Source organism: Podarcis liolepis (assembly GCF_965112155.1).
Source record: "Podarcis liolepis genome assembly, chromosome: 14".
NCBI classification, from domain to species: domain Eukaryota; kingdom Metazoa; phylum Chordata; class Lepidosauria; order Squamata; family Lacertidae; genus Podarcis; species Podarcis liolepis.
The window spans coordinates 30484338-30509729 of record NC_139569.1 but is presented as its reverse complement, the minus strand read 5'-3'; the positions used below and the strand labels follow the sequence as shown (position 1 = coordinate 30509729).

General features: G+C 45.8%; 1 long non-coding RNA gene across 1 annotated transcript; it reads left to right on the top strand.

Annotated features, from left to right (window-relative positions):
• The first annotated feature begins 6862 nt into the window (after positions 1-6862).
• Positions 6863-12179, top strand: LOC310693358. The gene is made up of 3 exons (XR_014519124.1): positions 6863-6917; positions 10287-10448; positions 11780-12179. It is a non-coding gene; the product is annotated as an uncharacterized lncRNA (long non-coding RNA).
• The last annotated feature ends 13213 nt before the right edge of the window (positions 12180-25392 follow it).

Here is a 25392-nt window from a genome sequence, read left to right as displayed (position 1 = left end):
TATCTTAATACAATATATTGACATATACGCTGTGGATGTGAGCTTAATATGTAATTTAAAAGATTCTCCAAGTCTATTGGGATGCCATGTGGATGACTGCAAACAAGACTGAATATCTGTGCATGCATTTGTCCTGGAAGACAACATGTTTTGCTAGGTAATTGTTTTTTTAAAAAAATCAATAAGGTTTGTAATATTTTTAAAATGAGGATGGCTATCATCATTTTTAGTGGCCAGCGTCTGCTAGCGTAAGGACTCCTGTGCTAGCAGATGGATGCATGTTAATGTTGCACAACAGAGGAATCCGATGCAACAGTTGCAGAAACTAGTTGCACAACAGATTGTTCTGAAATAGATGACACAAAGTTGCCAGGAACCTGCTTTTGCATTCTCTTGCTCTTCTCATCAATATCCCTCCGGTGCAAAACATCTCACCAGCAGAGAGAGAAAAGCAAGTTACTTTAACATAGTGCTACGCTGCATGAAACCCCTTAGTCAATTGCACAATGGTCCATCTATCTCTGTATGAGGATGCCTAGGAGAAAACCATCTTGCTAAAGTAAAAGCATGCATCAACTCTACAGTCTGAGCATCTGGAGGGATTCATGTTGGTGAAGGTTGAGTAAGATCTCCAAGCCACGATCTCTCCGTTGACTGCATTTTGTTGAGGCTTATCAGGTAATGGCTGTCTCTCTCTCTCTCTCTCTCTCTCTCTCTCTCTCTCTCTCTCTCTCTCTCCTTGTGGCATTCATCCCACTAAGAGGCACTTCCAAACCAAGTTCAGAGATGCTTATCGGAGTGCTCTCCTTTTCCACCAATCCCAACGATCCCGATACCACCTTGGGAAAGAAACTTTGATACCAGAGACTGAGAGAAAGTCGATCAGCTGACAGTGAGGAAATAATCTCTGCTATTGATTGCCACTTCAGGCCTGGGATTCATCACACATCAAAGGGATGAGGTGAGAGGAAGGAGAGGATGGAATAACCTTTGAGGCGCAGAAAGGTAAAATCCCAAAATGGATGCATATTTATTTATTTATTTATTTATTTATTTATTTAGGCTAACCCCCCACCACCATCCCATTCACATTGAGACTGGTTACTTTCAAGGCTGCATGTCTTCCGCTTGGGGCAGGGGAAGGATCAATACCAAATTAATTCAGATTCTGAATTTGCAAAAAGTAAGTTCTGCTAACTGATAGGTGAGAGAAGGGCTATTGCTCAGTGGTATAGCATCTGCTTTGCATTCAGAAGGTCCTAGGTTCAGTCCCTAGAACTTCCAGGTAAGGCCAGGAATCTCCTGTGTTGGGAACCTAGGAGAGTCTCTTCCACTCAGTAGAGACAATACTGAGATAGATGGACCAATCGTCTGAGAAGGCAGCTTCCTTATGAGATCCAGTTGATCGCTCTTTGTATCCCATACAACCCTCTGCTTCAAGAGCCCCCACCCCACCCCAGCTTGACCATAATATGCCAACTTCCTAAACGCAATACAGTGGTACCTCTGGTTATGTACTTAATTCATTCCAGAGGTCCGTTCTTAACCTGAAACTGTTCTTAACCTGAAGCACCACTTTAGCTAATGGTGCCTCCTGCTGCCGCTGCGCCACCGAAGCATGATTTCTGTTCTCATCCTGAAGCAAAGTTCTTAACCTGAGGTACTATTTCTGGGTTAGCGGAGTCTGTAACCTGAAGCATATGTAACCTGAAACGTATGTAACCCGAGGTACCACTGTACCTTTACATTGTTCCTTGATTAAACTCAAAAGCTCCTGTGTAACTGGGAATACTGGAGAGGGAGGGAACTAAATGAAGAAGATATAATGTTTTAATCTTTACAAGCACATTTAAAAGTAGGAGGCTTCCCTTAAAAACACCCCTCCCCCTTCAAGTGAGCATGGATGAATGGGGGGGGAGCACTGAGAGTTGAACTGATTCAAATATTGCTTCAGCTGAGTTTAATGTTCACAGCAAGCAACAGAGATCAGCAAGATTCCCCCCCTGTTTGCTTCAGCTTGGCTTTGAAGTGATCTGGGTAATTGTCATCCCCCCCCCAAAAAAAAAAAAACCACAAGTTACATTTCTGAGTCAATCTGGGTTTTGTAAATCACTTGCCAAGCCAGCACCCCTTTCCCTCAAACCCTTCCTAATCATCCATTTGGCTCCCTTTATAAAAAGAACATCTTCCTTTTCAACAGAATTAAGTGTTGGGGGCATCCATGTCGATGGGGCTCAAAATGTGGTAAGACTAAATGTCTGCTCTCTCGCTTGCTCTATCTCTCTCACACATGCTCTCTCTCTCCCTCTCCCTCGCTCTCTCTCTTCCTTCCTCTATATCAGAAGTAGAGAAGCTCAGGTCTGTGGACCAAATTTAGCCCTCCAGGATTCCCTATTTTGCCCCATTTTGCCCCCAGGCCACTCCCACTCCCATCACTCGCTTTGCTCTTGTTTTTTGCTTTCTGCACCCTGAAGCTTTTGGAAAGCAAAACATCCTTATGGGGTTGGTTGGTTGGGTGGGTGGGTGGGAGGTGTCATTCATATCCTGCATTTGTAATTTCTCAGTCCCTGATCCAGAGTTTTATGTAACATCTTCCACTTTCCCTGGAGAAGCCTACAAAGGCATCTTTCTTGGGCTTTATTACTAGCTGATGCAGAAGCCACGACAAAGTTTATACTGGTCATTATCGAGATACCAATTACCAGAAGGGGTTGGGGAAACTGGTCCTCCACTGTACCGCCCCCCTGCTTCTTCTATTATTGTTGTAAGGATGTAAATCATCCACTTGTCTAAGGCTTTCCAATAATTACGGTGTTGGGATCCACAGCCCAGGTTATCTGTTCCATTCTAAGTGTCTTTGCATCATTTAGTACTTCGCCGTATCGATTCCAGACAATGTTACAGGCAAAGGAATCAAAGGCTTGCCTTGTGATTTTCGAGCATGTCCAACACATAGGGCAGACTTTCTTGCAGAGACACCCTAAGCACAGGGACTTTAAATACAAGCATGTGGCGATCTAACTCAAGGTGGTTTCCTCGTCTCAAGCACTCCTGATCAATTTAGGCTCCCGTCAACATTTCCAGCATTTAAACAACAACAGCAGCAGAAGACACAACTTAGGACATGAGAAGCAGACAACATAGCAATAGAAAGTGTGGGAAGGAAAGGGAGGTGAAATTATGTGTGCTGCTATGTTGTTGTTGTTGTTGTTGTTGTTGTTGTTGTTGTTGTTGTTGTTGTTGTTAAATTTTTTATACCCTGCCCATCTGGCTGAGTTGCCCTACCACTCTGGGAGGCTTCCAACACATATAAAACATAATTAAATGAAAAACATTTAAAACTTCCCAATACAGGGCTGCCTTCAGATGTCTTCTAAAAGTTGTGCAGTTCTAAATCTCCTTGACATATGATGGGCGGGTGTTCCACAGGGTGGGTGCCACTGCCCATAAGGTCCTCTGCCTGGTTCCCTGTATTACCTGTTGCAGTGCACGTGTCACACTAGATTTCCTTCACACCAGTGGGGTGGGGTGTGACACAACAACGGACGTCATTGGACAACGTCACTATTCCCCCACCCTGCCTGCTCCTGTGTGCTTCTGTTTCCTGATGATTATTCCAAAAAAACAGCAAGAAATAACTGTATCATTCCAAATTTCGTTGTTTTACTCCCACAATTTTCTGGGTTAAGGGGGCTGAAAAAGTGTGGGGGGGTTTCACCTGGAATAAAACAACCTGGAAATAAGCACTAAATATGTGCTGTGTTCCATTTAGTTTTCTGTAAGTAGCTTTCACATCATTTGAAAGCTCAAATACAAAACTGGGGAAATGGAATGAACTGCCATGTGAATGCAACCTCAAGGCTTTCCAGTACAGTGGTATGCTTCAGGTTACATACGCTTCAGGTTACAGACTCCACTAACCCAGAAATAGTACCTCGGGTTAAGAACTTTGCTTCAGGGTGAGAACAGAAATTGTGCTCTGGCGGTGCGGCAGCAGCGGGAGGCCCCATTAGCTAAAGTGGTGCTTCAGGTTAAGAACAGTTTCAGGTTAAGAACGGACCTCCGGAACGAATTAAGTACTTAACCCGAGGTACCACTGTAACTGCCAGTGTTCAGTCAGCAGCATTTGGGAGCTCACCACCAATAGTTTCCCCCTTGTTATGGGTCCCATCTGCTGGCATTCTGAGAGACAATGCCTCAAAATTGCTTTTAGTCATAATCGTGAATAGCCGTTTAATTTGCTTTACACCACAGTAAAGCAAACTTTGACTCCTTTTGGAAGCCAAGCAAATGCACACCAGTTGAAACTTTGGCCCAAGCAATTCTCACAGTTCCCAAAGGGTTTCAGAGGGATGCGAGTCAACATATTTCCTGCCGAAAGTGGGGGGTGTCTCAGGATATTTTAGTGCACCTTTTCTACTTTATTGCGGCCCCGAGGTCATTAATTTTATAAAGGTCAGGTTTAACATGTTTATTTCACTTGGTGTTCTGCCTGATAGAAAAAGATACAGACGTATTAATAGTTCTCAAAACGAATTTGACGTTCCGTTCACTTGGGGGAATCACGGCCAATGTTTCCTCTTGAAAATGACACTTCATTTTGGAATCTGCCACAGCAAAGCGTCCCAGCCCGAAACATCTGGTTGGCATACACAATGGAACCTTGCACCTGGGAGCATGTCGAATGTTGATTTTGAAACTGTTTGTCCATTCTCCACTTGCATAAAAATATGTTTTAGGCTGTTAAAATGTGCTTTTGGCAGTCAGCTGTGATAATGCAAGGCTGTTTGTCTTGGAACTGTCTCCGACCAAAATGTGCCGGCAGCTAAGCCTGGATATTCTTTTGGGGAGGAGGGTTTGCTTTCTTCCCCCTAAAGGATGAATACGGATGTAGTACTTAATGGCAAATCATAATATGGGTGTTCACACATTATATTCAACGGGTATATGATTTGCGTGCACAAATAGTTCAGCTGGTGTACATGCGCTGTATACAGTCTATAGGCTTGTGTACACAACAGCTGGGCTGTGCAAATAAATAAAGGCTTGTTCACATGTTACATTGAACACAGGTACAAGCTGTCTCTTCCTGCCAACCTAGCAGTTCGAAAGCACGTCAAAGTGCAAGTAGATAAATAGGTACCACTCCAGCAGGGAGGTAAACGCCGTTTCCATCGCTGCTCTGGTTCGCCAGAAGCGGCTTAGTCATGCTGGCCACATGACCCAGAAGCTGTACGCCGGCTCCCTCGGCCAATAAAGCAAGATGAGTGCCGCAACCCCAGAGTTGGCCACGACTGGACCTAATTAATGGTCAGGGATCCCTTTACCTTTACCTTTACAAGCTGTCTCTACACATGTCCAAGTTTGTGAAAGTGTATGTGATCCACTAGGTCTTTCCCACTGCCTGCTACCTGTTCCTTTTAACTGGAAATGTACAAGTTTGAACTATGTGCTCTGTTGCCACACTGAGCTACAGCCCTTCCCCAAAAAATAAAGTAAGATTCCAGGCCTCATGCTTCTGAATAAAGGGCTGGTTTAAATAGGAACACTGGAAGCTGTGTTATACTGAATCAGAGCATTGCACCTTCTAGCTCAGACTTGCTCCTCAACTGACTGGCAGTGGCTCTCCAATGGTTTCTTTCTTTTTAAAAAATAAAATAAAAATAAATTATTTATTTGGCTTTTCAGATTAAAATTTTACAGTCGCATATTCAGCATACAACATAAAAACAAGATTCCAAGGAATCTCTTGGACTTCCCTCCTCCCCTTTGTGGGTCCTATTGTTAATCATTTCCTCCTGAATCTTTTATAATAATCCAAATATTTTCTCTCTCCACTGTATCCAAAATTCACCATTAAACTACAAGTGATATATTCCAGTCTTACTAACAATGTTAACTGTTTACAATGGTCTTTAAGATAAGTTATAAACTTTCCCCATTCCTTATTAAAATTTTGGTCTTCCTGATTTCTGATTCTTCTGGTCATTTTAGCCATTTCAGCATATTCCATCAACTTGATCTGCCATTCTTCTCTGGTCGGGACTTTATCTTCTTTCCATCTCTGGGCCAATAACACCACACAGAGCCAGTGTGGTGTAGTGGTTAAGAGCGGTAGTCACGTAATCTGGGAAACCGGGTTCGCGTCGCCGCTCCTCCACTTGCAGCTGCTGGGTGACCTTGGGCCAGTCACACTTCTGTGAAGTCTCTCAGCCCCACTCACCTCACAGAGTGTTTGTTGTGGGGGAGGAAGGGAAAGGAGAATGTTAGCCGCTTTGAGACTCCTGAAGGGGAGTGAAAGGCGGGATATCAAATCCAAACTCTTCTTCTTCTTCTTCTTCATCTGCGCAGCTATGATTGCATACATAAATAGTCTTTTCTGCTCTCTTGGGATTTCGGCAGTGGCTATCCAGGGTGTCAACCAAGGTAACATTCCTAGACCCACCAGAAGACACCAGGGATTGAATTTGGGACTTTCTAAATCTTGTGTTTCTACCACTGTGCTGTGTCACCACCCCTTATAAAGGGGCCATGTGTTCTCAGGCACACTGTCAGGCTATTCAGGGGGATGGCGAGGCTCAACAAGTCCAACCAGCAGTTCCCAGTGAATTGTGCGCACACCCTATAACATTCCCTGGAATTCTCTGCAATACAATAGAGTTCCATGGCCATTGCATGGAGATTCTTTAACAGAGACATTGACGTAGAAAGGATTCCCTGGAGGTAAAAGGTTTGGGAAACCCAACCCTCTCATTGGACTCTGTTATTTTTGAAGACAACAGCTCCCCGCCCCCGTGCTGTCCATTCACTCTGTGTGTGTGTTTTTCAGTTGTGATAAAAATCATTCTAGAGGAAAGAAGTGAACTTTCAATGGCTGAAGCATCCTGCTCATTCTCACACCTCCTGTGTGGCCCTGGGTGAGTCTGTTGACCTCTGTGTATCTTAACAAGACAACCCAGCTGGAACGTCGGGCAAGAAGAGGGCCTCTTGCTGGCAAACAGATTGAGATTTTCCTTGGTAAATAGATGACACACTCGCACAAAATGGGACGGTTATTTTTACGGCGCACAGAGAACAACCTCCCACTGAGATAAGCTTAACACAGCTCCAGGTTTCTTCTTCCTCTTTTTACTGTCCAACATCATAGATATGTTTACAGGCACCAATGAACAGTTCAGAATTAGAGAAAGTCTACAAAGGTATTCTAGGACAAAGTCCTGAGATACTGCAAATGAACTAGACTAGCATAGATGCTATTTTGCATCCTATTTACCTCAGTAAATACCCCCTCAAAAAACCATAAGACGTAAGAGACTGTTTGCTCTTATTGCCCAGCTGTTGTTTACACTTGCTTGGCCCTTTCTACATTGACCATGTCTCATTAAATTTGCCCACATTCCCTTCTATTCTGAACAGAGGATAGATACAAATAACCCCTCTCTGTGAGCATGACAGCAGTGGCTGATGTACGTGACCCCTGCCCCACCAAATGATGGGTGGCATTCCTGCATTATTTTGTGGTCCTCTTTTTCTGCTCTTTTGGATGTGTCAAGCATTTTTGTTATCCCATGCTACCACAGCAGCCATTTTGTATTCTGCCCAACAACCCAATGGCAGCCATTTTGTGACTGGTGCCCATGGCAGGTTTTCAGAATTCCAAATGTGCCCTCTGGCCCAAAAGGGCGGGCGACTTCTGGGGTAGGAACAGATGTTGCTTCTACCAAACCAAAGCCCCAAGCAATGGTGTCAGTGAGTGCTGAAGTCCTGTCACTTAGCTTAGTCAGTAAGATTTTAAAAGCTCAGGTCTTTGGCTCAGAAGGGCATCTTCCTGCATTGCTGCTGTCTTCCCATTTGTCTTCTGAGAGGAAACCTGTTGGAAACGTAAAGGTCTTAAGTGACCACTCTTGGGAACTTCTCACTGTTGCTCCATGTGGAGAGAAATGTCACTGCAGCTGCTCAGGAAAATGCCACTGTTGTTGTTGTTGTTTCTTCATTTATATACCTCTTTATGTTTTTAAGAAAAATTTCAAAGCAGTTTCCAACACACTAAAAGATAAAATGAAGCATTCCATTACTGAAGAAAGTCAAATATAGTGTATACAATTAACAGGATACTAAGATATTATCTTAAAGATTTTAAAAGAAAACATTACAAAGAAGGCGAACTACAGAATAAACATTTATTGCAACAAAGCTATGCACACACATACACACACTTATCTTAAACATCTTTGCTTTTGGGTGCAGAGTTAGGGGTCACCTCTTGCTAAGGGTGTTCTGCTCTTAATATATGTACTCATTTGATCTGTTTGGGATTCAGCACAGGCGGGTAAGAGAATTTAAGAACTTAATTACCAGGGCCTGGGTGTGCAGTTGGGTTCACAAACCCTAAGACTCACATTGTTGTTGTTGTTGTTGTTGTTGTTGTTGTTGTTGTTGTTGTTATATCCCACCCATCTGACTGGGTTGCTCCAGCCACTCTGTGCGGCTTCCAACACATATAAGAACATTATAAAACACCAAACATTGAAAACCTTCCTATTCAGGGCTGCCTTCAGATGTATTCTAAAGGTTGTAAAGCTTCTTATCTGCTTGACACCTGATGGATGGGTGTTCCACAGGGTATGTGCCACTACCAAGAAGGCCCTCTGCCTGGTTCCCTGTAACTTCACTTTTTGCAGTGAGGCAACTGCCAGAAGGCCAGAATTTCTCCTAATCCCTGGATGGGGGGGGGGGCCACAGGATGTGGCTGTTTGCACTGAAGGAATGCTTCCCTCACATACGTCAATTCATGCTCAGACTTACATAATTTGGTCATTCTTTGGCAGATCTTCTATTGTTATATGTGAGTAAATATGACCTTTCCACCATTACTCTGTTTCTCAAGGCTTCTTCCATGGTGTTCTGTTGGCAATCAAAGACCCTCCAAGTGTTCCTATTTTCCAGAGACATCCTGGATTTAAAGAAGCCATCCCAGCTTCTGATTTGATCCCAGAATGTCCAACTTTTCCTTAGGATGTCCCTATTTTCATTGGAGAAATGTTAGAGGGTATGAAGTTCAAATCAAATTTTATTAAACGGTCACAGACCAGATTAACTCATACAGCTAGTCAGCGAAGCATAGCACCGGAAAAAACAAAGGACAATTTCAATACAGATTAGGCCATAACAGCAATTTAAAATTAGACAACAAACATAGAATTAAGTATTTGCCTTCACCTGCATATTGGCATTGGGAAGCTCTTGTTTCCTGCGCCTATGAAGTTATGAAGGTATGAAGTTATTCGACCCCCTGAGCCGTCTGAATGCAATCCTGTATAGGAAAGAGGTTTTTTTAAATGTTTTATTATGTTTTTATATATGTTGGAATCTGCCCAGGGTGGCTGTGACAACCCTGTAAGATGTGTGAGGTATAAACAGTAAAATTATCATTATGGAATGGGATATTCCTATTTTCATCAGGGAAATGTTGGAGGGTATGCAATCAGCAACAGAGCACAACAACACAAATATGTTTCTCATCGAGGTTCTGCGTCTGTGCAGGCAGCCAGACACTCTAAAGGTCTTGTTCCATTGCTAGGTATGTGGGTTGTTTGTGGAAAGGTCCTCCTTACCTGACTGCTTTTCCCCTGCAAATTCAGGAATCAGCCTTGCAATGCATTATTTCCACTGGTGATTTTTATATATGTCAGCCTCCAGCTGGGGCGATCCCAGCCAACGGCTCAAATGTAAACTCGCAAAGATGCCTTGTGCCTGTTATTTTCCAGTGAAGTGTGGAGTAGAATAAACTCCTGTTCTGGGGCAGCCCAACTGAAAAAGGGAGTGCTTTCATATAGCAGGTCTCCAGCAAAGCCGCCAGACCAAGCAAGGAATTATTAACAAAACCCAGGAGTCAGGAGTCAAGGTGGAACAGGAGAGAGCTGCCATGGTCTGAGATAATTTACTTGATAAACATTTTGACCAACGTCTGAGTGTGTTTCCAAGACTTCGCTGACTCACAGGTTTTAGCAAACATCTTCACGTCAGTTCAGACACAACAGGTTTGACCTGGAATGGGTGGGCTGTCTTTTGGAAAACGTTTTGGGCAAACCAAAGTGTATATACACTGACTAGTATTTTGGGAGGCAACACTGGAATTTTGGACATCAGAAATGCTTTCAAAGGAGAGACGTAACTAGGTAATTTTAGACGCTGGACATAATGGTCTCATGGGGGGTGAATTCAGACAGCTATGTGTATTCAGTTGTGAAATACAACAACATCTCTCTTCTTCCTTCCCCCTCCAGAGTGTAGAAGTGTGGCCTCTGGATGCAGCCATAGCTGCAGCACTGCTCAAAGGCCTTCTAACTTCACTTGTCCAGAGAACACAGCTGACATCATGCAACCAAAACTGGAGATCTCAGATCCTGTTGCAGCCTCATGGGCAAGAACCCTGCAGTTGAAACTTTGTGAGCATGGTATACTGTTTGGTAGCAGGGAACCCTTTGCAGCTTGAGGGCTGCATTCCCTCCTTGACAAACTTCTAGGGGTCTGTGTGCTGTCAGCAGGCCCAGAAGCAAAAGTGGATGGAACAAGAGATGTGACCTTTGTGCAGCAGGCTACATGCCATCTGAAGGTCGCCTGTTTCTACAAACACTAGGGGTGGCCCAGCACTGCCTGAGGTGAATCAGGAAGGTGCTGCTCCTGCACCCATCCCACCAAAGCTTCACTTACTGGGGTTCTGTGACTGGGGTTTCTGGGTTCTGGCAAAATCTCATGAGAGGTCTGTGAGATCTCGCCAGAACCCACACCTGCTTCTCCTGGCTTCTCCAGCGGTGGTAGTACGGGTGGGTGGGATGGGCACTGCCCAAGGCTGCTGCTTCAGGCCACCTCATGGATGAACTGGCCCTGCACACATAAAAGCATAGAATTGTAGAGTTGGAAAGGACCCTGAGGGTCATCTAGTCCAACCCCTTGCAATGCAGGTATATCAACTAATGCATCCATAATAGGTGGCCATCCAACCTCTGCTTTAACACCTCAAATAAAGGAGACTCCACAACCTCCTGCGAGAGACTGTCAAACAGCTCTTCATGTGAGAAAGTTCTTCCTGATGTTTAGTCGGAATCTCCTTTCTTGTAGCTTGAATCCATTGGTTTGGGTCCTAGTCTCCCGAGCAGGAGAAAACAAGCTTGCTCCACGAGATAGCCCTTTAGATATTTAAATATGGCTATCATAATTTCTCCCTCTCCCTCTCTACCTCTCTCTCTTATACAGTGGTACCTCGGGTTAAGTACTTAATTTGTTCCAGAGGTCTGTTCTTAACCTGAAACTGTTCTTAACCTGAAGCACCACTTTAGCTAATAGGGCCTCCCACTGCCGCCGCACGATTTCTGTTCTTATCCTGAAGCAAAGTTCTTAACCCAAGGTACTATTTCTGGGTTAGCCTGAAGCGACTGTAACCTGAAGCGTTTGTAACCCGAGGTATCACTGTAGTGTGTAGAACAGGGGTTGGGGGGGATACAACTCTGGTGTGTCTGTCTAGTGCTGAGGATCAAATCAAGGTCCAAAGGTCACATTTGGACCCAGGCCTGAGGATCCACACCCCTGGTTTAATTAGGAACAGTGGGGTGGATCCAATCCAAATCCTATTCAGAGTAGGCCCATTGAAATTAGTGAACATGACTACCTCAAGTTCCTTACTTTCGGTGGGTATCCTCTGAACAGGGCTAGCATTGGATACAACCCAAAGGCATTTTCATTGATAGTGAAAATATTACTTCCTCTTTTTTAAAAAAAGATTCTGAAAGCCATCCTTCCTCTTGATTTTATCAGCTAGTGGAAACAGCTCCCCCCTGGGGGGAGAAAAGGGCAATTATGAACCATCTGTGGAGAGGGGCAGGCTGAAAATGATGGGAATGGAAAAAAGAAAAAATCTAGGCACAGATGGGCTTTGTCAGAAAACAGCAAAGGGTTTTGGAATCTGGAAGCTGGAGTTTGGTATGTTGAATGCCTGTTGAAGGCATCTGCTGCACTGGCAGCTTTCACAGAGCCTGAGTGAAAAGCAAGTGCCCATGATAAGAGGTCAGCTTTTGAAGACATGGCCAGGATACGAAGGGATCTTGCTTAGGGATGTTAGAGAATTCAGACAAAAGTGGAAACGGAAGTGGAAATTTCTGGTGTTTGCTCATTCATCCAGTGTACAGAATGGAAATCAATTCAGTGATTGCAATCAATATTCACTGTTGTTGTTGTTGTTGTTCCTTTCAGTCTGCAAATTACACTTAAAGGATTATGTTTCCCCACCCCGATTTGCATTGTGTTTCCTTTGCAATGAAATGAACAAGGTAGAATGACAATTCATTGTGTACGTTATGCATCTTCATTGCAACAGACATCAAGACGCAGAGTGAACCCCTGAGCGGAATACGAACTGCAGCAGAACAGAGTCAGTGCTGCACACAGAGCAGAAAGACATTGCTTAAAGACTCTGCCAGCAGTTGCATTTGCCTTGCCTGGCAAGATCAGCTGCTCTGGAGCAAACACGGGGCTTCTCCTCTTCCAAGACTGGCATCCCAAGCATTTGGTACAACGAGGCAGCCACTTCAGGCAGCAGAGGCTGAGGGTCGTAGAGAGGGCATTTCTGCTAGTACCACACAGCCTGCCTTCTGCTGGTCTGCTGCCATCAGGTGTCATGGCCTGTTTCAAAGTAAAATGCAGCTGTTGGCTGCTGTATATGGAATTGAGGGATAGGCTATTTTGTCCTCCGACTCTGACAGCAAAAATCGTCAAGCTCTGTTCTCCTTCACCAAAGCACCTGCTTTGAATCAGCTCTGCTGAGTTTCCAGAGTGCTTAGGAGCCCAGGAGGCTGGCCTAGGCTGAGTCAGAGCATTGGTCCATCTAGCTCCCTATTGTCTGCGGCAGGCATAGGCAAACTTGCCCCTCCAAATGTTTTAGGACTACAACTCCCATCATCCCTTGCTAACAGGACCAGTGGTCAGGGATGATGGGAGTTGTAGTCCCAAAACATCTGGAGGGCCGAGTTTGCCTATGCCTGGTCTACACTGACTGGTAGTGTAGGCCTGCCATATGAGCAAATTTTCCCAGACATTATCTTGATTTCAAATGCAGAATTGATATCTGGGGGGGGGATTTCCAAAAGGCAGTGCTCAACAACTTTCGGGGTGTCCTGGTTTTTACTTTTTGAAATATGGCAACCCTATGGTAGCGACTCTCAAGGGTTTCAGACAGGACATTCCCAGCTCTGCCTGGAGATGCTAGGGGGCTGCCATTGAGTGGCAATGCCATTGAGTGCCAAACAAGCACATCTGAACTCAGCCCTAATCAAATGTGGGGGGAGGGGGAGAGAACAGGCTGGATGTTCAAATTAGTCAAATTATCATTTCAGCCTAGTGCACCATCTCCCCATTCAATCTTCCTAAAGTGAAAAATTAAGGTTACTTCCATGCATTTGGCAGGCTAGAGCAGAGCCTCTCTTTCCAAGCAAGTCCCTCTGAGATTGTAGTTAGTGCTTCTGCATCTGCCAAGGAACAGGCCTTTCTACTTTGTTATGTGCAACAAATCTTTTTTCAAAAAATAAAATAAAAAAATCAGGCTCTAGATCATGCTGGCCTGAGTTCCGCAGTAGGAACGATACAGCAACTTTTGCAGTTTGCTTCCCTAACATGATCTGAAACAACTACATTATCCTTTTATTCTTATTTTAACATCCAGCATACAGTGATACCTCAGGTTACATATGCTTCAGGTTACATACGCTTCAGGTTACAGACTCCGCTAACTCAGAAATATTACCTCAGGTTAAGAACTTTGCTTCAGGATGAGAACAGAAATCGTGCTCTGGTGGCGCGGCGCCAGCGGGAGGCCTCATTAGCTAAAGTTGTGCTTCAGGTTAAGAACAGTTTCAGGTTAAGAACGGACCTCCGGAATGAATTAAATACTTAACCCAAGGTACCACTGTAATGTGATACATTATTTTTAAAGGAAAATAGCAGAAGAACATAGGAAGCTGTCTGTATCCTGAGGCAGACAGTTGGCCCTTCTATCTTAGTATTGTTTACACTGGGGATGGGGAACCTGATGCTTGGAGGGGGGGGATGTGGCCCTCCAAGCTCCTCTATCTGGCCCTTGCAATTCTTCCCAGGCCACACCCCCTCTCCTCATATCACATCCCTCATTGCCTCTGCTTTGTAGCCTTCTTCAGTGTTTTTGCCTGTCAGGAATGAGTTTCTATCCACTGAGAAGAAGCCTTCCCACCCTTTGTGCTGACTGGAGCCAATCAGAGTGAAAGGAGGTGAGTGAGCCACTGAGGATTGGCTCCCAGGGTCACTCTGGAGAAGGTGCCCAGGAAGAACACTGAGGAGTCATCCTGCATGCTCCAAACCCAAGTACAGTGGTACCCCGCAAGACGAACGCCTCGCAAGACGGAAAACCCGCTAGACGAAAGGGTTTTCCGTTTTGGAGGCGCTTCGCAAAACGAATTTCCCTATGGGCTTGCTTCGCAAGACGAAAGCCCATAGGGAAATCTCCGGGGACCTCTTTTAAATGCTAGCGGTGGGGAGCAAAGCCTTCCCCCCCCCTCCGGCCTTCAGAAGAGGTCCAGGAAGGCTGGCGGGGGCCGAAAGGCTTTGTTCCCCAGCGCCAGCATTTTAAAAGCAGTCCGGGATAGCAGGGAAGCGCTTCCCGCTATCCCGGACGGCTTTTGAAGGCAGGAGAGGTCCGCGAAGCCTGGGCGCGCTGATGTCAGCGCGCGCAGGCTTCGGCATGCGGGCAAGTCTCCGCCAGCAGCGGCAGCGCTGCCGCTGCTGGCGGAGCGGTCCGCGAAGCCTGGGCGCACTGATGTCAGCGCGCGCAGGCTTCGCCATGCCGGCAGAGGTCCGCGAAGCCTTGGCCGGACAGCTTTTGAAGGCAGGCGGGGGGAGCAAAGACTTTCGCCCCCGCCAGCCTTCAGAAGAGGTCCAGGACATCTTCTGAAGGCTGGCGGGGGGCAAAAGTCTTTGTCCCCCCTGCCTGCCTTCCCAGGGGCTTTTAAATCGCCCCGGACAGCGGAGAAGTCCTCCGCTGTCCCGGGGCGATTTTAAAATGCCGCCCGCCAGCATTTTAAGATCGCCCCGGACAGCGGAGAAGCCCTCCGCTGTCCCGGGGTTTTTTAAAATGCTGGGGGTGGGAAGAAAAGCCCTTGTCCCCCCCCCCAGCCTTCAGAAGAGGTCGGGGGACAGACTGTCCCCGGACCTGGTCTGAAGTCGGTTTCCCTAGGAACGCATTAATTGATTTTCAATGCATTCCTATGGGAAACCGTGCATCGCAAGACGAAAAACTCGCAAGAAGAAGAAACTTGCGGAACGAATTAATTTCGTCTTGCGAGGCACCACTGTATTTGAGAACACTGAAAACCCAGAGTACTTCAGTTTCTCATCGGTGTTCAAGTGCTGTTATGTACAGTGGCACTTCACGGAGAAATAATTTATGTCACTCTGAAAGAAGTTATTGGAACACTCCAAATCATTTGCTCATGTATGTGTGCAGAAAGTAGTAGATCTGGCTGAAAGGCAACACATGGAGACAGGACCAGATTTAGGCTTGATGAGACCCTAAACTACTGAAGCTAATGGGACCCTTCATATGTCCAGCTGTCCTTTGTCAACAACAAATTGCCGCTGTTCGAAATGAGCAAACCAGTGATATTTTAGGGAGCAGGCTAGCAGGCTGGGCCCATTTCTTACATCATAGGAGCCTACACAACACAAACAATGTTGCTTTACGTAGGTTTTATTTTATTTATTTTTTATCTTGTATTTTGGAAATGTACATCCAGTTGTGTTTTTTCCCTTTAAATTTTTTTGGGGCCCCCAAAGCTTGTTTAGCTTATACGTAAATCCGGCACTGCCTGGAGATCTGCACTGATCATTGCAATACATCCCTAACCATTATTATTGTATAGATTTTTGTAAACTGTATAATCTTAGAAGGTCTGCAGCTGTGAGGGAATGAGGCTGTGACTACCATGAAGGGACCCTCAACTTCTGTTTCTTCCCCCCACTAAACCACTGATAGAGAGAACAGGGTCAGAGCATGTGAAGAAAGTTGCCTATGGTATGAATGATACAAAGGTAAATTTTACATTCATTGTCCTGCCCACTTTTGCCTCTGACCCTGCCCTAGGGTTGCAAGGTTCCCCACCCTAATCTACACTGACTGGCAGTGGCTCTCTGGGGTTTCAGGCTAAGGCTGTATCCGAGCTCAGTGTGGAGATGCTGGGATTTAAACCTTGGACCATCTTCATGCAAAGTAGATGCTCTAATGTGGAGCTACAACCTTTCTCTGGCACTTGAGCTTCAGTCCTAAGGCAGTGACACAAGGAGAGGGAAACCTAAGGCAATTCATCCACCTTGTCCAACATCCTGGCTGGCTTGAGATCCTCTGTCCTCCACCCCCCCCCAAAAAAAAAGTCTAATCCTGTTGCCATCCCTGGGGAGCAAGGGAAGGGAAATAGACTACACCTGCTCCAAGACTAATTCCATCCATGGTTTGGGAGGAGTGGCATTCAGGAGCTGTGGGGACAATGGATCTTTCTGTTGTTGGAGCTGTGCTGTGGGCAGGGCAAGGAATGCAGAAAAGATAAGACATCTGGCATCGGTTCTCTAAGGTCTGAACTCTCTCCTCCCTCTCACAGGGGGATCTGATGCTTCTTAGCATTCCTGGGGCACCCTCCAAGGGACCGTAGCATTCCAGGATTGCAGAACTTTGCTACTGCACTTCATCATGAACTTGGTTGACCTATCAGCAGGACAGTGAAATGAGGCCACCCACAGATAAGATATGCAATCCCTCTTTCATTGCCGTTTGAGCCTGAGAAAGTTTCAAGGAGGGAATACTGCTTTGATTCCAATTCGGGCATGTCCCAGAGCTTCCTACTGAGATCCTATAACTTTTTCTACCACAGAGGTCACGGGGGACGGGGACGGGACGGGACAGAGTTGTCTCACTATTGCTGCACAAGACTGCCTCTCCAGGCAGCAATGAGGCAATAACAAGGAGGTAGCATCACAGAAAAGGACACAGGTGGTGCTGTGTGTTAAACCACAGACCCTAGGGCTTGCCGATCAGAAGGTTCGAATCCCCGTGGTGGGGTGAGCTCCCGTTGCTCGGTCCCTGCTCCTGCCAACCTAGCAGTTCGAAAGCACAAAGTGCAAATAGATAAATAGGTACCACTCCAGCGAGAAGGTAAACGCCGTTTCCGTGTGCTGCTCTGGTTCACCAGAAGTAGCTTAGTCATGCTGGCCACATGACCCAGAAGCTGTACGCTGGCTCCTTCGGCCAATAAATTGAGATGAGCGCCACAACCCCAGAGTCATCCGTGACTGGACCTAATGGTCAGGGGTCCATTTACCTTTACCTTTAGCATCACAGAACAACTAATGAACAAAACTATGTGTGGACAGCCTGGTATAAATCCACCACTAATGCACTATTATTGCATCAATGGTGAATTGCAGAAGACAACTGCCCCTGCTTGAAAAAGAAGTCATTAAGGGGGTATCTCCCCTCCCCTCCAGTGAATGATTCCTCACCAGCCTCCAGCTTGTTATATATACTGCAGCATGCTACCCCAGTCTCCAAGCAGTGTGAGATTCCAAGGATTGCAGACAATTACCCAGGGCTCGTGTTTCCTTTGGAATGAAGGACAGCAGAAACTGTGGTGTCTTTATGATATATGGTTTATTTGCACTTATATACAACCTGAGCCTACGGTGGTCTGAACATTAACACCCCAGGAGAGTCTTGCTGCAGCCTTGGATGACAACAGAAAACAGGCATAGCTCTGTCTCCCAGCTGCCCAGAAAAGTAAATGGCATTTCCATGCACTCTGGTTTCCATCACGGTGTCCCGTTGCACCAGAAGCGGTTTAATCAAGCTGGCTACATGACCCGGAAAGCTGTCTGTGGACAAACGCCAGATCCCCCAGCCTGAAAGCGAGATGAGCACCACAACCCCATAGTCACCTTTGACTAGACTTAACCTTCCAGGGGCCCTTTACTTCTTACCTCTAGCTCAGGGGTCATCAAACTTTTTCAGCAGGGGGCCGGTCCACTGTCCCTCAGACCTTGTGGGGGACCAGACTATATTTTTTGGGGGGGGAAATGAATGAATTCCTATGCCCCACAAATAACCCAGAGATGCATTTTAAATAAAAGCACATTCTACTTATCTAAAAACACACTGATTCCTGGACCACCCACAGGCCGGATTTAGAAGGCAATTGGGCCGGATCCGGCCCCCAGGCCTTAGTTTGCCTACCCATGCCCTAGCTTCTATCTTGCATAGCTCAACTCTTGCCTTTGTCTTTCTAACTACCAGCAAATTGAGGGAGAAGAGCCAGGGGCAGACTTTGGTATCTCAAATTTCAGCAGTGCTCTGTGCGACTTAAATTTGATGTGCCCCCACCCCCTCACCCTCCGTTCTACAACATTGGTGCGGTGCTCCTTGCACTGTGACACCTAGTGTGGCTGCACTGGTTGTGCTATCCTAAAACTGCCTCTGCCCCCCTCCCACCCATTTGCATTCAGGCACAAAGCCACTTCCTTTGTTACCTTTATGGCAAAAACACAGAGGGCCATTACCTCACCAGGAAGCTAGCCTGGTTATTTCAGGAATTGAATCCATGCTGGATCCGGAATTAGAAGGGGACCCAGGCATACAGCCTATTCCCCACCAAACTCATAACAATACTCTGCAATGGTGTTCTTAGCTCCCCAGATGGGTCACAACTCCCATATCCCCCTGCTGGCTTGCTCAGTACTCAGGGATGATGTAGGGTGTTGTAGTTCAGCAACATCTGGAGACCCCAAGTCAAGCCATACGGTTACACAGGAAGAAGAAGAAGAAGAAGAAGAAGAAGAAGAAGAAGAAGAAGAAGAAGAAGAAGAAGAGGAGGAGGAGGAGGAGGAGGAGGAGTTTGGATTTGATATCCCGCCTTCCACTCCCTTTAAGGAGTCTCAAAGCGGCTAACATTCTCCTTTCCCTTCCTCCCCCACAACAAACACTCTGTGAGGTGTGTGGGGCTGAGAGACTTCAGAGAAGTGTGACTGGCCCAAGGTCACCCAGCAGCTGCATGTGGAGGAGCGGAGACGCGAACCCAGTTCCCCAGATTACGAGACTACCGCTCTTAACCACTACACCACACCACAAACATACACGTACCACTTATGTGTATTTTGCTCGCATGTGACCGGATTTATGTGGGTCTCCACAAAATGAATAAATAAAAAGACTGTCTCCTCTCACTCAAGGATGCAAAGGAAGGCATGCTGGGCAGCAGTCCCAATCAAGGGAAAGCTTGGGACAGAACAGGCAGCAGTCCCAGGTTTGCATGTGAGCCTCTCTCTCCTCCCTGCATGTCCTCCCTATTAAAGTGGGGTGCTCTGCAATATGCGCACAGGGACCCAGAACGTAACCCTATGTAAGTGGGGGGGGGCGCCGCCTGTATAACAATATGTAAATATGATACTGCACTTAAAACTGTTTCATAAAACAAATAACTTTTAACCAACAAAGGCTGCAGAAATCCTGTGCATCCTTATGTGAGAGAAAGTCTCAGCAGAATCAGCCAAGCTTGTTGACTTTGAAATAAAGGTGTTTCTGATCGGTTCTTATTATAACCACTTCCATAGCGCTCTGTATATTCCCAAAAAAAGCTTCAGTATGAGTCTGAATGTTGCAGGAGTAAACTGCAACTTTCCATCTCTATGTAAAAAAAAAATTAAAGTCAATTGTGCACCCTTAAAGCCAATTGACTTATGAATTCTGACATGCTTTCATTAAACCCTTGATGCCTTGTATTATGTAATTGATGTGTGCTGTTTGTTATGGTTTGCAGTTTGGCAAATTGCAATTAAATTGTTATGGCCTTCGGTTAATGCAATAAGCTCGATGATTATTATGATGATAAAAGCCAATTATCAACCAGGATTTACTGATCCATCGTGGGATCAAAGGTAGATCTTCTGATTTCCACTAAAAAAAAATCCTTACTGCTATTAATAATTTGAAAATACAACTAATTATTTTAAATCTTGTTCCAATTTCTTTCCTATTTCCCAGCTACAGTTAACATAGCATGTTGCTATCATTTGAAAAATTACACTGATTGCCTGTATCCAGATTTATTGTTATTATTCTTAAACAAGGACATTGTGTGTGTTAGTATAGCTACAGGTTTTTTTAAGCTATCAATAGACCTGCTGTTGCTAGGCAGAGACCACAGCGAAGAACCCAGCATCTCCAGAGAATTTATTTTATTGCGGTATCGATCGCAAGGTGAAAGGAATAATTAAAATGAGGTTTCACGTCAATCGTAATAAGTCAGTATGGCCCTTGCTTTTGGCACAAATCGTTACTGAAAGCCCCCAAGGTGGCTGGTGGTTTTGTGTGCTGGTTATATTCCTTCCTCTACCCTGGAAGGGGGGGGGGACCCAGGGAAAATACCGCCATGAAACTGGCTGCCCTCCCTGGCTTCTGCAGCTGCTACTGTTTTAGAGTCATCCAGCGCTTTCTGCTCACAGTGTGCCGGGAGCTGTACAGAAATTAATTTAGTAGCTATGCCATCCCTGCTTGAAAAATGTACAAGGCAGGCAAGATGAGTGAAGGAGAGATTGTGTGTGTGTGTGTGTGTGTGTGTGTGTGTGTGTGTGTGTTTCAGCTGATCCATTCTGAGGAAGAGAGATTGGAGGGTAAGGTTTGTAGCAGAGCTCAGCTTGACAGATTCCCTTGGCTGCCTCCCCACCGGGAGTGTCCAAAAATGAAGACAGTTGTGTTGATCTTTTGCACACACGAAAGTGCACCAATACTTAGCATAATGCACCATTTATTAGGAGCAGATTGTAGCCATAAAATAGTGAGCTGGGAAAGGCTGATTAGAGTATTGGACAACCTAGATTCACATCCCTAATCTCCACATTGCAATCCTATACCTAGGTGCCTAGGACTAAGCTCCATTGAACCCAGTCGGGCTCGCTTCTGACTGCATAGGCTCAATGGACAAAACACACCAAGCTTCTGAAAGATATCTTCAGCCAGCTGAGATGCAACCTTTGCCAGCAATCTTGCAAGGAAGTGTTACCATTTGAACTGCTAGCATGAAGAAGAGACCTCATAAAAAGAAAGGAAAGAAGTGCCTAGCCTCTGCTTGTATTCCCTTCCAATCCTATGACTCTCCTGATTGGTACTTTTGGTATAGATGGTTATGGTTCATCCACACTTCTGCTTGTCCCATGCCAAAAAGCATGGGTCTGAACAGCTTCCCACTTGCACTGCTCCTTTCAAGGAACACCCGCTCTTTGGCTCTCAATCAGAACAAATGGCAATCTGCAGAAAACCCAATTGCCATTTGCTCTGATTGAGTGCTAAAGAGCGGTTTTCCCTGGGGAAAACAGTGGGACTAGAATGGATGAGCCCTTAGTCGGGTGGTAGTTCATAATACTGTTTGCAAACTGGCATGGTTCTTTTTTTAAAAAAAATGATTCTCACACTGCCCCCACTGCTATGTTTATGGGTATAGTGCTTTCTGCGATGCTGTGAGCCACTCTGGGCAGGATCCAAGTGATTTCATAAGCATACTAACCATCTAATTAACAGCCTAAAGATTCTTCCTCAGATTACCAACTCTAGCGGTGCAGGGACCAGGGGACTAGTCGAGGGCTTCTGGCTCACAACCACAAAATTGACCATTCCTCTTCCATAGTGCTGGCTGGTATGCATTGGGGAAGCAAGGAGACCAACACCAATGGGAGTCAGAACCAATTGTAGCCACAATTGTAGCAGAGTCAATCCCGTACCCTCCAACGTTCCGGTGATTAAAATAGGGACCTGCTTCTTTCGGTGTCACACTCCCATGCGAGCCAGCTAACTCACGCCTGAGTGTGGCACCAAAACAGGACATTCTAGAGTCCAATCAGAAGCCAGGGTGACTTCTGTAATCCCAGGATGTTCCAGAAGAATTGGGACAGTTGAGGGATATGCAGTTCAAGTTCTCCATATGCAGTTCAAGTTCTCCAAAGGAGACTAAGGAGGATGTGGTGGAAGCCAATAGGCAGTTCCAGTACCTAGACTGGTTGTAAATAAGAAGGGGTTTGGCTGAGGCCAGAGTGAGGTTGATGGGGAATTGCCCCATTTGCCTAAATGGACTTCTAACCACCAACATCCCACACATGTCAGGAAGTAGAGTTCCCACTTTGGGTTGAATTCTAATGGTGCCGCCATCATTAAAAGGGTGTTTATTTCCATGCCAGCTTTCTCTCGGTTTCTCATTCGGTGCTTCGCTTTTGGGCAAAGCAGCTCATCCTAGAACTAATAACTTCTGCAAATGCTTAGATTATGCATTTATCAGGCCATGGGCTTTTTTAAAGAAAAGTAATTGCATTACCAGAGCCAGGCCGATAAATATCGCTTTCTGCAGCTTCGTGATGAGTCACCAAGGGCTAATTATTTCTGAGGCTCCTGGGGCGACTCACCCCCTTCTGAACCTGGTGAGTCCCATTTGTCCAGATTTGTCCATGGGGATGCCTTCCCCCTTCCCCCTTTTAATTAAAGATTGAGTTGAAATTGACTAGGAGGGGAGTGGTAGGAGATCACTCTGAAAGAAGGGGCTTGAAAATCCTCAAAGGCCATTCCCAAGAAGAGATCACGCTAAGCCCGTACCAGAGGTTGGCATGGTTGGGAATTTGCCAGGGCCCTGTGTCAGGAGCAGCCTTACAAACAGGAGCCCCCTGGACTTGATGCAGTGAGGAAATGGTCTCCCCTCTCTCGGTGAGTCTGCCGGAGGTGTCTTGCTCAAGGGCTCTCCAGAACCTGGAGCCAGCACTGGTCACTCCAGAGAACCTTGTCATTCCTTGGAAGTTCGCCAAAGGGCCTTGGGTGAGATCTGCAGAGACAGTCGAGCTCTCCTATAGAAGAAGAAGAGTAGAAGAGTTTGGATTTGATATCCCGCTTTATCACTACCCTAAGGAGTCTCAAAGCGGCTAACATTCTCCTTTCCCTTCCTCCCCCACAACAAACACTCTGTGAGGTGAGTGGGGCTGAGAGACTTCAGAGAAGTGTGAATAGCCCAAGGTCACCCAGCAGCTGCATGTGGAGGAGTGGAGACGCGAACCCGGTTCACCAGATTACGAGTCCGCCACTCTTAACCACTACGCCACACTGGCACACTGAATCATCTCTGAAGTCACAGAAGTGACAAACTCTGCTCCATTGTAATCTGAGGCAGCTGGTTGTGGGTGTCGTGAAAGGCAGCAAATTCTTAGTTGTTTGTTTCATTTATTCTTGTCTTTTAACTCTCAGGGCACAAGAGAAAGACATTTCTAGGTGCCAAAATAACTTGACTATTTCCTAGCAGACTATTTCCTTGACAGAAAACATCCCCAGTCCATGCCACCAGGGGTTGAACCCAGGACCTTCTTCATGCAAAGCAGATGTTCTAACACTGAGCTACTGACCATCCTCTGGATCTGCTTTGTCAGACAATCCGTCCATCTAGCCTTGTGTTGCATACACTGATTGACAGGAGTTCAAAAACGAGTCTCTCTCAGACCTACCTGGAGATGCCTGGGATTGAACATGGGACCTTCTGCATGGAAAAGAGATGCTCTACCACTGAGCTATGTCTCCTCCTCTGGAACACAGGAAGCTGTTTTGGACCAAGTCAGACCACTGATCTGCACTGTCTGGCTGTGCCTCTCCAGGGTCTCTCCCAGCCCTTTCTGGAGATGCATGCCAAGGATGGAACCTGGGATTTTTCTGCATGCAAAGCAGAGGCTCTACGGCTGAGAGCTCTTCAGCCTTTCCCCCTGCTTAGCAAACTTTCCAAAGATGTGGGACGCATAAATGGTTAAGTGTCTTTGGCTCAGCTTTCTCTCTCTCTCAGTCCCTGCAGATCAGGCCCAGGAGGAAGGCATGAAATTGATAGAGCTAGCATTACGGCATGCAAACCTCGGAAGAAAGGCAAGATAGAGATTTGACCCCCAAGGAAACAGGTGTCAAGGGCAGCTGATGGTTTATCTTTCAGGGAAGGAGAGACAGATAATGAATTCTAAATGAAGAGGAAGCCAGGGGGAAGGAAGGTGATGCAAAACAGGCACCCTCAAAGACACTGGCTGCAGCTGGCTTTGCGGAGAAGGCTGGCACAATTCTGGGATGTGAAAGCACCTCCTTATTTCTCAGCCCAGGCTCTGGCCACAAGGACCAAGGTTTTGGGGACCAGGGCAGACAAATTCTGCTGGAGGGACTCTACGTTTGGGGGCATTGTTGGAGGAGAAATTGGATCCTCCAGCCTGGTGGAGCAGTGGGGGGTATACATTTCTCCTCCTGGAAAGATGCTATGTCATGACAAAGTGTCCCTCCAGCCTCTGCAGCAACTCACCATCCCGCATGCTGTACCATACACATACTATGAGTATATCCTATTATTATTATTATTATTATTATTATTATTATTATTATTTCTTACCCAACCTTCACCATAAGGTCCCCATTTCAAACCACAATATTAAAAACAGTTTAAAAATTAAACTGTTTTAATTACAGTAAGAGCAATAGGACGGGTCCTAAAAATACCGTATTTTTCTGTGCATAAGACTATGTTTTTTGTTTAAGTAAGTATGTAAAAGATTGGGGGTTGTCTTATACACAGATAGTGCAGAGGGTGGTCTGTCAATTGGTTGCTGCCGTGAGCAGTAGATTGTCAGCGGTGATAGGGCGGATAATTGGTGACTGTGGCAAGGGCTGATGTCGATTGGTGTCTTTGGTGGTGTGTGCTATTGTCAGCGATTTTAGGTACCCCCCCCCAAAAAAAAAAAAAACAGCTCAGAAACTGTAGGCAATCCCCTGCCAAAAAAGCTCAACAACTCTGGGCAAGCTCCCCCCACTTTCTTAATTTGTAGTCCCCAAAAATAGGGGGCATCTTATACATGGAAAAATATGGTCAGTGACAGAGCTTTTCATAAAAAAGACCATAGAAATGGCATCTGTCAAATATGCAGCAGGAGCGACCCTGCTTAGGTGCCGCTAAGCTAAAATTGCTTCCAGATTTTTCAAACAGCTTCCACACCTCCTTGGACAACACCTTTCACCAACCAGGCAGCTTCCAGGGTGTTGGCTTGGGACTTGTAGCCCAAAACATCTGAAGGGCACCAGGTTGGTGGAAGCAATACTATATTTCGCCCAGCTCCCCCCCATTGTTATTGTTATATAGGAATGCTCTGAAAGACTGTAAACTTTACTAGGAGTAAAAATCGCTGGATGCAGTGCAGGCCTCCATCTGAACAAACCTGTGCTGTAATTAAGTAATTAATTGGTTTAAAAGCTAAAACGAAACAAAGCACCTCTGTTGGTTGATTTCA